Raw genomic sequence first — 11,199 nt, 5'->3', positions numbered from 1 at the left:
TTGCAAAAGTCGTTTCATTTGATTATGACTCGCTGCTCGACTACCTGTTCCTCTCAGTGACTCTGGATCAGTTAGCAAATTCTTCTTTGTAAGAAAGATTTATGTTCACGTGAACGCGTGTATCATAGGGAGTGCCTCTAAGGAAGACAAATGCTTGCGTCTAACACATGCTGTGCGCCTGTCTTGCGTGCTCTTCAGGTGGAAGTCCCGTGTGAGTGAGCTCCACTGGGATGATGTACTTGTCGGGGGAGCCAGCACCTGCGAGCAAGAGTAGTCGCAAAAGGTAAACAAAATTTATAAGACAGGACGAAAAATGCGCAGTAAGAAGCACCAACTAAACAAGACTACGAGAGGTAATTAATGGCTGCCGAGCAGCTGCGGCGTGAAAGCGCCTACATCGACATCTGCGCAGGATGCTGTCGAGCAGAAAGGAAATTGGAAAGAGGGGAGGGGATGGATGATGTAAGAAGCGCCTTTGAGAGAGGAACGCACGATATCCAACCACTAGCGATAAGCGGGAAAAGAAATGGAGTGCTCGCCGGGCTCAGAGCGGCGCCACAGAGTTGGCGAGGATGCTATAGCACAGGGCTAGAAAATGCTTCTACTCGTTACGCTTCACGGCACTGACGACTGACCGCGCCCCTCTTCCCCACTCCCTCCCCCCCCTTTACTTTCACCATCGTTTCTTCCCGGATACTCTTTCACATCCAATCTTCTTCTACTCGGGTAGGCACTAATTTACCCTGCAACGGCGTCCGCACACGCTTCTAGCTCTTGCGCGGACTTCTTATTCTTACATCCTGGCTTCAGTATTAGGAGTGGTTCGAGGGAAGCTGGGCAAATTGAGGTGACGACCATGCATTCTGCAAGAAAACGTTTTTTTTTGTTTATGGTGGGTTCACAAAGCAAAGCGTCGTGTTTCCTTTCTGCACACCTCCGCAGGCGTTCATTAGGCAAAAGAACGCGCTTTGTGGTAATCTCTTCGAATGCTAGAAGCAAACACCTAAATTACAACCGTTGGAATCTAAGTTCGGGAGCTATGCTCCAGGATATAGTGGCATCTGCCTAAGCTTTGTCCTTACAGGCTGTAGGCTGTTACGTGTACTTTTGCTGGCAGGGGCGTACGCTATGGTTTCCCCTCTGTGGAAAGTCCAGTTGCGCATTTCTTTCTGGCACATGACCTCTTTTTCATTTCTTTGCAAAGAACGCAAAAAAGCCGACTACCGGCGTCGCGTGCATATCAACGATGCACTGGCCTGCTGCGATATCAGCAGCGTTGCACGACAAAAAACGCTATAGCAGCTGAGAACAAAGAAAGTCAGGTATAGGTACACCATCTTGTGATCCTCAGTTTTAGGGTTATTTTGTCAAATACGAACGTTCGTCACGTATGAAACAAAAAGAAAAACAATGTTCACACCCCACGTGCACTTTTCGAATCTGTGTGAAACCGAGTTCTTATGAAGCAGTGAAATAGTTTCTATAAAACCATGCAGCCAACTTGAGCAACGCGTTTCGAAGCATAGCGATTACGTTCCCGTGCATAATTTAAGCGAGACACGGAAAACACCACCACGCTACCCCCACGAACGTTGAGGCGAGGTCCGTGTAATAAGGGGTCGCGTTGCGCGCGACCACGAATTACATGCACTATTTCTGTTACCAATTTTCCTTGCATGTGTTTCAGGTGTTACTGCAGAGTACTAAGGGGAAGCAAACATAGCTAGTGGTTTAGGTTAATACATTTACCATTCAAACAGGACCCGAGGAAACACGGTAAGCAATTTAGGCTTTAGTGCAGACACCGCGATTCTCATGCTGTAAGATCTTCATGTGCAGACATCATTTAGTAGTCTCACTTTAGAGGTTATTGCTTTCACAATGATATTAATTCGCAGTGATGGCTATACGAATGGAGAATATCAATATCATAGGCTGTAGACTACTATAGACGAAGCGAAGCGGTTTATGGGTGCTGTCAGGACAACGGAAGCACAGAAGGATCCCCAGCCTAATTGGTTCATGTGCTAGCGACCAACAATGACTCAATCCAACGTACTGGACGCCGGAGGTGGCCTTTCCTCTACACTGCAGTCATTACCTTTAGAACGCAGCTTTCTCGGCCTCTTCTACCACATTGCAGGGTCTGGCCGGTGGGTTCTATAGACAACTTGGGCTTCTGCATATGCATATGTAAAACTGGGCACGAACGCAAACTAGGCATGTGCACATATAGACATCATGACTAGACGTAACGGCCTCAGGCGTAACAACGACTCCGCAACAAGAAGACATACAAAGCGTAACCATGTCCACTTGTCTTCATCTTCGTAATCAGTTCTTTGTTACCGTTTAAAAGGGCTCTGATACAAGTTTCTCAATAAATATAGAATAACATCCCTATAAAATTACGTCCCCTTTCAAATCTCCTGCGCAAAAGTTTTTTATTTCTTCTGCATTGGAGAGGGCGTAGTAGATTCACTGCTGCACGGAGTAATTAATATTTCGATGACATATTTACGAAATCCTCTTTAACAGATAGACAACGTCTTCTTAACGAGTTCGAAAAGCAGCGCGTCAAGCCGTGAAGTTTCGCGAAGTAGGCCCTGTCGCAGCATTGCTACACTTATAGAAAACTCGAGACACCGGTATTAGAATTAGGCATGTACCACTGAATAGGTGAACATCCTTCATAGGTCCACAGAGTGGCTGTGCGCCCTTCGGTAGAAGCCCGAAGAGACAAGCAGAATGAGAGGCAAGAATTGAAGTGTGCGATAAAAACTAATTAACAAGTCGGCTACATAGAAATAAACAAGTCAGCACAAGAAGCAGCCGAGCCTAGAGAAATACGTGAAGGAAACGAAATCATACAGGAGCAGCTGTTTAGCCAGCAGCGGTGATCTATATAAAGGTGAACTAAAGACGTTTCAGTTATCATGAAAGAAAGCTTCGTCTGTAACAGATACACACATATTCGTAGAATCCACCTATTTGTAACGCTGCAGCTTCTCCCCTCTCCCCCTTTTTTTCACCTCCTTATTATAAATTACTCGTTACGATTGGTGTACTCCCTTGTCCAAACTTAGCGCAGCCATCGTACTAATTTGTATGCTTGATTTGTAGGCACAGACGGATTTCTGACACCGTATTCTGTTGATGCAGAAGACGTACACACCATCGTTTTTTTCACTTTCTCTGGCGCAAAAAATCATGCGCTAATACATCGCTGTTTTACTTTCCCTTGCTGGATAAACCTACGGAGCTGGCGAGGAAGAAGCACCTTATGTCACTACCCAATGTGTATTGATAGAATGGAGATGTGGGGATAGGTTGTACCGCTACCCATAAGCTTCATTGGTGATAAGCGAAGAGGCAAATGTGGTGATATTTGTGATCACGATGGCGGAACCACCGTGCTTGCTGACGAGTAGTTTGTTGACAGCTCGCATCAGGGGACCGCAAGTCTAGAGGCTAGCGATTTGGAGATATGGCTACGAGTAAGCGCAGTTACCTTTACAGACATGTATATGGAGCAGTCATAAACTCGCCCGTCTGGTGTTTGAAGAACATATGAATCAGCGAGCAAACAGAGTACGCGAAAGCCAGCACACATAATGTTTTGTATTACTGCTATTGATGTCTTGTGTGAACAGTAGAGTATTTTATACTATATGTCGTGTGTTAGGCTGCAGTACCGAGTTCGGATTAGTAGGCCTGAATAGACAGTACCCAGAGCATCGTAAAGTAGTTGTTGCGATATACTCACGACCCATTAGAAAGACTGTTAATGAAAAGAAAATATTTTTACTGATTCACAAAAAGAATAATAATTATGATTTTGGTAGCTCAGATTTTTTTGTCGCTATGCTAGTGGCTTTTTCACTACAAATCTTTTTTCACAATACATTCGAGTCGTCAAGACCTAACGCTCGATTTATTCTGTACGTGCTTGAAAAGGACGGTACGTATGTGTAGTTCGTGTCGTTTCACGCAGTCAATAGTTTAAGTATCCTGTAAGAAATTTTTGTGGCGAGAGAGAGATAGAGATTGAAACGAAAAGGGAAAGCTAGGGAGGTTAGCCAAGGGCGTGCCCGGTTGGCGACCCTACATTTGAGGAGGGAGACAGGGCAACGATAGATAAGGCGAGAAAAGAAAAATAATAGTTAGTAATTCACAGTCAGTCGCACAGGAATCTCAACCGCCACAAGCGTTCATACAATCCAGTATCTTTCGCGAAGGGTAGAAGGGCTTTTGTGGCCTTTTGCATGCAAGAATGCATCCGCCACGGTCGAAGGATCTTTTTTTCCGAGAGCGCTCTATTATCTGCGAGGAAGAGTACGTCGTTGAGTGTTAAAGGGTGGGCAGTGACACAGAAAGTGCTCCAGAGTCTCATCGCATCCGCACAAGTTGCGCGCCGCACGGTTGGCCATCCCTATTAGGAATGAATAGCCATTGGTAAACGCACCACCCAACCCCATGCGGTACAGGGAAATTGCTTTGAGACGAGAGAGTCCAGGTGGTAGGCGAAGTCGCATGTAAGGGCCGAGAAAGCACAAGCGCGAGTTGGTGAAATCTGGTGAATTCCATCGTAGAAGTGTGGCAAAATTTGTGAAAAAGCAATCTTCTGGACCTTACCACCATCGTCACCTAGTGGACATCATCGCGTTCCCTCTTTGCATCTCCACAGGTGGAAAAAGACCGTAATCATCACATTACCATTCTCAAAAGTGAGCCAATATTAATGTATGCCTACGCACTTCCTAAACCTCAGCACTAGACGCAGTCCTCTACAGTCCTCAGCTCAGTGTCCCTTCCCGTGCCCAGCCTGTCTCGCGTGACTTTCGACATCTTCGGGACACACAAAGCGATTTCGTATTACAAAGCACGGCGTCTAATGCGCCCGAAATTTCCCCATCGACCGCTGAAGGAGGATGCATTCGAGCTTCGCGGACGGCGCATCCTGAATGGTATCGCTTCAACGAATATATACAGGCATTTGATTTTTTTTAATGCTCTCGCGATAATCTACTTTCTCTCTGTGACTAAATTTCGCGATCGTCCTTGAAGCGAGTCCACGCAAAAGGGGCCGTGCGTTTCCCGCGAACAATGCTTGATGTTCCATTTATAGCAGACGTCACACGACGGGCGTGGAAACTAAATACACATCTTCCTGGTGGCGTCAGGCTCGCAGCTTCGAATGGCATTGATTGATATCGACTACTCGCGCCCACTGCGCCTCTTCCCGTCGATGCGAATAATTACCCGTCGTTCTCGAGCGAAAGCCCCAATGCGCCTTTAGCTACTCAGGGAGCGATAAGGCGCGAATAATCAATGAACACATGCATGGTGATGCGCCGGATATCACGCCTTAAGGCACACGCCGGTCTGGGTTGGAGAACAATCCTTAACGGTTGCGCGTCTTTCTCTATGCCAAGCTTTAGAAGCCGCCTTCTGGGGAAATTGGTTAACCTGTCGAGTTGTTAGAAGTGCCCAAATCAGGAACGTAATGAATACACGCTCTTCAGAAAGCCCCGATATTCAACGGAAACGATGTGGCCTTACGCGACTCCAATGACGAAGCGTGATGTGGTGTCAGGTGGTGCAAGCTGATGAGCAATCTGCCTCCGTTGACTTCAAGCTAGTGCAAGTGATAACGGGTTGCGAGTAGTGATGGCTTATTCTTGGGCATCACCAAGCAGTGGATAACTCGGTGATTTTTTTTTCCGACACGGCTAACGAGCGAACAAAATTTCCGGCACCCCTGAAATTAGCCACACAGAAAAAGACACTCTGACAAGAGTTGTTTATGAGCTGCAATGATATTAACGCATATTGCTCAAAGAACAATAACGCCTTAAATAGCTCAGGTAGACATCCGAACAGCGGCCACTTACAGGGAGCAACTTGCCACTGGGAAAACAACACAGTAAATAATGACAGAGATTACTGAAACAAAATGAAATATGCAAATTAGTAAATCATTTATATTTTCATCGTTGTTGTTACTTCAGTATTGCGTTTTCAACTTCTCAATTCTGGGCTGCATAAAAGGAAACGATACATTTATCAACGACACTTTCCTCCATGCGCAACAGCACCCTTCTTGGTTGTCTACATTTCTATTCTTATTGTGCCCAAGATTAAGAAGGACAAAATGACCGCAAATCTTGCCAGCAAACACTTGTTATGCCACGCTATAGTTGCAGTACGAAGCAATGTATGGCCACAAGTAGAGCCTAATTCGTATGTCTCCCAGACAATGTATACCTCAAATTTTGAGTGGCGCATTTTTGCGAATTCCCAAAAAAAAAACTACCGCTTGTTCGTCGGTGAGCATTTTCTGAAACCGTCTGAACAAACAGATGCAATTATCAGGTTTTAATGCAGAACGATGCTTATAGATTCTGCAGAAGCGGTGGCGATCCAAATATTTCTGTCCCGTTCGATCAACAGTCCTTGAGGAAATTTTCCACAGGCAAAAAAATAAAGCTAAGGAGCCTTTCCGAGGTATCATTATACCAACTCGAAAATAACTTTCGGCATGCTTTAAGCTGTCGCGCGAAAGAACTAATATTTTGCAGGTCTCTTTAGTCTGTACAATATCTGTCTCAAATGGTGAATAATTTCAGAAAGTTTCGTGTGATTCAATTGGACAAGCAAGCCGGAAGTAGCTCTTGTTGGATACAGAACATTGGTATTTATCTTCGAGTAAATGATTCCACGTAGAGACACTGCTAGCTCTCGTTTAAAACAGACAGCTCTATACAGCTTCCTTTACCATCTACAAGAACGTCAGGTACAACTGAAGCTGACTTCATATTGCAATATTCCTCCTGTTTGTGCTCTTTGTTTCAACTATTACTACTTCTCTGCTGCTACAGCCATATGGCGGCAGTGACCTATTTAGCAGGTTTAGTGCTGAATTTCCCTCGTAACCATGACACTGATGTTCTATCGAAATAAAGAAACAATCCATCGACTTCACCCAGGAGAGCAGAAGCTAGTTATTTTTTCTGGTCGATTTTGGCAACGAGTTTGATGGTATAACTGCCAAAGGTTGATAAAAAAAACAGAAGTTTATGAAGAAACAAGCATAGTTGAAATACTGCGCTTTGCAACTCCACTGAGAAGCATGGCAGTTAGCATACCGTTTGCAATGAAGGAGGCGACTGCGTCGCAAATATCCGTACGTAGCCCCTTAAAATTGTAGCAACGTTCATGACGCTGCAGATAGGTGACGCTAATATCTCATTCCCCCGAATACCGAGTGTAGATGCAGGGATGATTTTGTATGCCACCAGCTCGTCCTGATTAAAAAAAAAAAAACAAATTATTCGAGACCGACAAACTAAATGAGACACGTAGTCCAAATTGATCCCTCTCAGAGCCAGAGACTGACGTCGCGACTTTGCCGCGCATAACGTATTGGCACTTCCCGTTCCAATTCATCTGCACCAGTTTCGGGTCCCGCTCCCCTACTTTCTGTCCCTCCCAAGACGGCGCAAACTTGTGGTGGCTGCCTCCCTGCATAATTTTATACGCGAAAACCCACTTCGGCCCTGCCGGCGTTGGTGCGTGGAACGCAATTGCCAAGCACACCGAGCCGTCAGAGGAAGTGACGTGCTGGCACGAATTAAGCCGTCCCTGCTGTCAAGGAACGGCCCTACTGGGAAAACAGGCGCGAAATAAATGAGCACTAGCCACTGCCGCAGGTTATTCTTTCCCTTAAAAGAACTGCATTCGTTCGCAGCGCATACTCGTCTTGACGAGGTATCTTTTTCTCGTTACCTTTGTATTGGTATATAAGGGTATGTGGGAGGGGGGGGGGGAGAGAGGGAGGGTTGTTTTTCTGAACAAGAGTTTATCGTAATAAAGACACTGCGGCGAACATCTCAATTCAACTACATGCGCAAAAACTCAGGGTCCCTTTAGAAGAACTATCGGAACAGTGTAATAGTCGGCCATCGTTTTAGAAAGTACAGAAATCACCCATAAACGCCGTAACCATCAACGACAGCCAGAACTACTCTCGTTACCTACATTAATTTTTGAAAGCTTACAAGGTAATTGAAGGCTGTTATGCTGTAAAGCGCTATCTTTAATTCAGCATGATAACTATGGCAGGAGAGCTGCTTTTGAAAAAAAACGTACAGTGTTCTAGCGAACCTACTCGCCTAACTACGACAGGAGATTCCCGGAGCACAGCTACTGATGACAGCATATAGAAGCCTAAAACTTAAGCTCGACTGGGCAAATTGACGAGGTGCACGATGGATTGAGCAAGTGTCAACTTTTGCTTCATCGCACAATTGTGTCGAGGTAGCTGCAGCAGCCTCCGTTCCCGCATCCACGTTCGGCGTCTGCACCTGTCAAATTACTTCAAAGCCTCACCGCTGTTATCAGTTAAAGAAATATGCGACTTCAACTTCACTGACTATGCGCACAGTACGCGATAGTCGTCATTGGGTACTGAAGTAGTCGGCACTTCTCACAACTCTGTTGTTTATTCTTGCTTTATTTTTCTCTGCAGGTGTACCCTATTATTCTGCGCCCAATGTTTATGCATCTCATTCACTTTTCGTACTCAAGTGTTTTTATTGGCAGCTCATGGGTAACTGAGTTGCACTACGCGTTTGCAATATGCTTGGGCTTTGTAACTTAATCTAGTCTTTGCCCACCTATCATGTAAGATCCACATATGGAGCATTTGACGTACTGTGAATAAACAAAATGTCTACTGGCAGATGATCTACATTTTGTTCTGGAGAGAAAAAATGGACTAACAGAAAAATCTCTGCATATAACGATATTTAAGACGGACCACTTATTACAACTGTGAGACTGGAATGTTTTTTTTTTCTTCTTTTTTTTTTCGGGTAGAGTTCCGCTGCTTGTCCACACGAGACACCCATACATTGATGCTTGTTGTGTAACGCCCGAAGAAAGGATCGGACACCTTCCGCCTCTTGGGAAAGTGCACAGCACTGACACCTCAAAAAATTAACATTGGAAACAGTCGTCCTGAAGGCCAAGGCCCCATGAAATTCCCGCAATAAACGAGACCAAGTGGAGTGCTCAAGTACACAAAGAAAATCCAGCACGACGGCTGCACCTTGGAGGACTTTCAAAAGTTGACTGCCTCTTTCTTGTCAAATTGCAGGTCACGAAATATATCCGCCCCTCTTTTTCCTTTTCCAGACGTCGACCACAAGTAAGCGTACCCACACAGAGTTTCTCGCGATTGCCCGAGGGAGTAGCATTGTGCTTATCGACAAGGTCCCGGTGGTGAAGATCAGAGGTTCTGGACAAGCGATAGAGCTGACCTCGGTTTGATTCACCATAGCGAGCCCGTCTTCAGAATTACTTTATTTTGTCGCAGTTGTGAAAAATTAAGGTGATATGCGATAATAAAGGTGAGTGGTGTTCGCTATTAAACGCCCCTGCTTAAGCAATAGGAACCGCAGGCCAAATTTCCAGTGTAGTTAATTTCCTACATCTGGTTTCTTTCTTTCTTTTTCTTTGTCTGGTCCGGAGACATTTCGCACTGCACGGAATACAACGCTGCAGAATAGATGCCGCGCCTCATCGTGGGTCTTGAAGAGCGCAATGCCAATGCAGGTTGCATCAGCGAGCACCCAACACCAAATTTTAGCTTATGATGAGCAAGCCGATGTCGTAGTCACTCCAAGTACGCGCTGACTTCTGTTTCTTTAAGAAGAGCCGAGCATCTAGTGTTGAAGCACAAGATTTTAAGGATTTGGATGAAGTTTCTCTGCGTAAGTTTTAACTGAGCGCATAATGGAATGTACAGTATATCAGTACATGTGGTGTCCTAGGCAATAAATTGTCCACAAGCATTAAGCTGCAGTATTTCGTATACCTCTCTTAATCCCTATTCATCAACTCTGATTTTGGCCATCGCTCCTGCTTTTTTGAGCTCCCTAGTACATTTATCCTGACTTTATATTTCGGCAACATACTTGTGTATTCTCCATAAAGTCAGTGAAAGAGTACACGTGAACTCCTGCAACTTGGGATGAGGATAGCTATAATAGCTTGTTGGTGCGGCATATCTTATTTTGTTGTAGCGCAAGCTGAACGACAAGGACAACAGAAAAGTCCATGTTTGCCGAGCTTTTACGCGTGGCGTTTGACGTTTGGAGCGTATCTACAGCGACGAGAACTGAACATTTTTTTTCGCTGGGTTTTAGAAACAACTTATGTCGTAATATTTTTGGAGATTTAAAGTAATTTACCCGTGGGCCGTAGCGAGGTGCTTACATAAGTAAAGATCACCCAGGACAGGCTGTCATCACTGTTTGCGACACCCGGAATATACCCTAGACAACGTCATAAAATGTGTTCTCCGTATACCTTGCGCAAGCCCAGGGACCTCCCCCCGCGAGAATAGTTGACTGTATGCCCGAGTGATTCGTAGAATTCGGTGTGGTTTCCCTTGCAATATCCGCAGCGCATACACACAAAGAACACTCGCTTTTTCCTTCTTACGCTAATATGTTATTTTGCCTGAAATCAGGAAAGCTTTAATTGGATGACGTGCGGTTGCACGTGTCTGCCTACACGTCTGTGTAGCAAAATGAACTAGATAAAATCGCTGCTCTTCGAATTTGACTCAGTGTTAAGACGTAAGTCCCACGCCTGTAAGGTCGTATCTAAGTTTTGGGTATGCAGTGTAGATAGCGTATACCGGGTGATCATTTTCAAGCTTTATAGATTAAAAAAAATCACCTGTGCCAGATAATGTAAATCTAGTCCTTGAGCTGGAACGTTCAAAGATACGGACGTTAAATCCACATGAAATTGAAATCCCTATTCAACTAATCAACAAAAATTCAATCATTCCCTTTTTAAAGCTTACTTTACGGCATATATCAACGTTTACAAATTATAGCCAAGGAGTTTGCAAGGCGTATTCATTTGAAATTAAGCTTTCGGGTGGCACAAGTTTGGATATATTTTTTTTGCGAGAGAAAGAGAGAGAAAGGCAAAGGAAAGACAGGGAGGTTAACCAGAGATTATCTCCGATTGGCTACTCTGTACTGGGGGAGGGGCAAGGGGATGCGATAGGCGAGAGAGAGAAAGATTAAAAGAAAAGAAAAAAAAACTACACACACACACACACACACGTACACACAAACTCTTTCTGTGGGCACTGTCACCGAGCTCGCAAAGGCGTTC

Source organism: Dermacentor variabilis, chromosome 7 (genome assembly GCF_050947875.1).
Source record: "Dermacentor variabilis isolate Ectoservices chromosome 7, ASM5094787v1, whole genome shotgun sequence".
Taxonomy (NCBI): Eukaryota; Metazoa; Arthropoda; class Arachnida; order Ixodida; family Ixodidae; genus Dermacentor; species Dermacentor variabilis.
Note: the sequence above shows the minus strand (reverse complement) of the source record.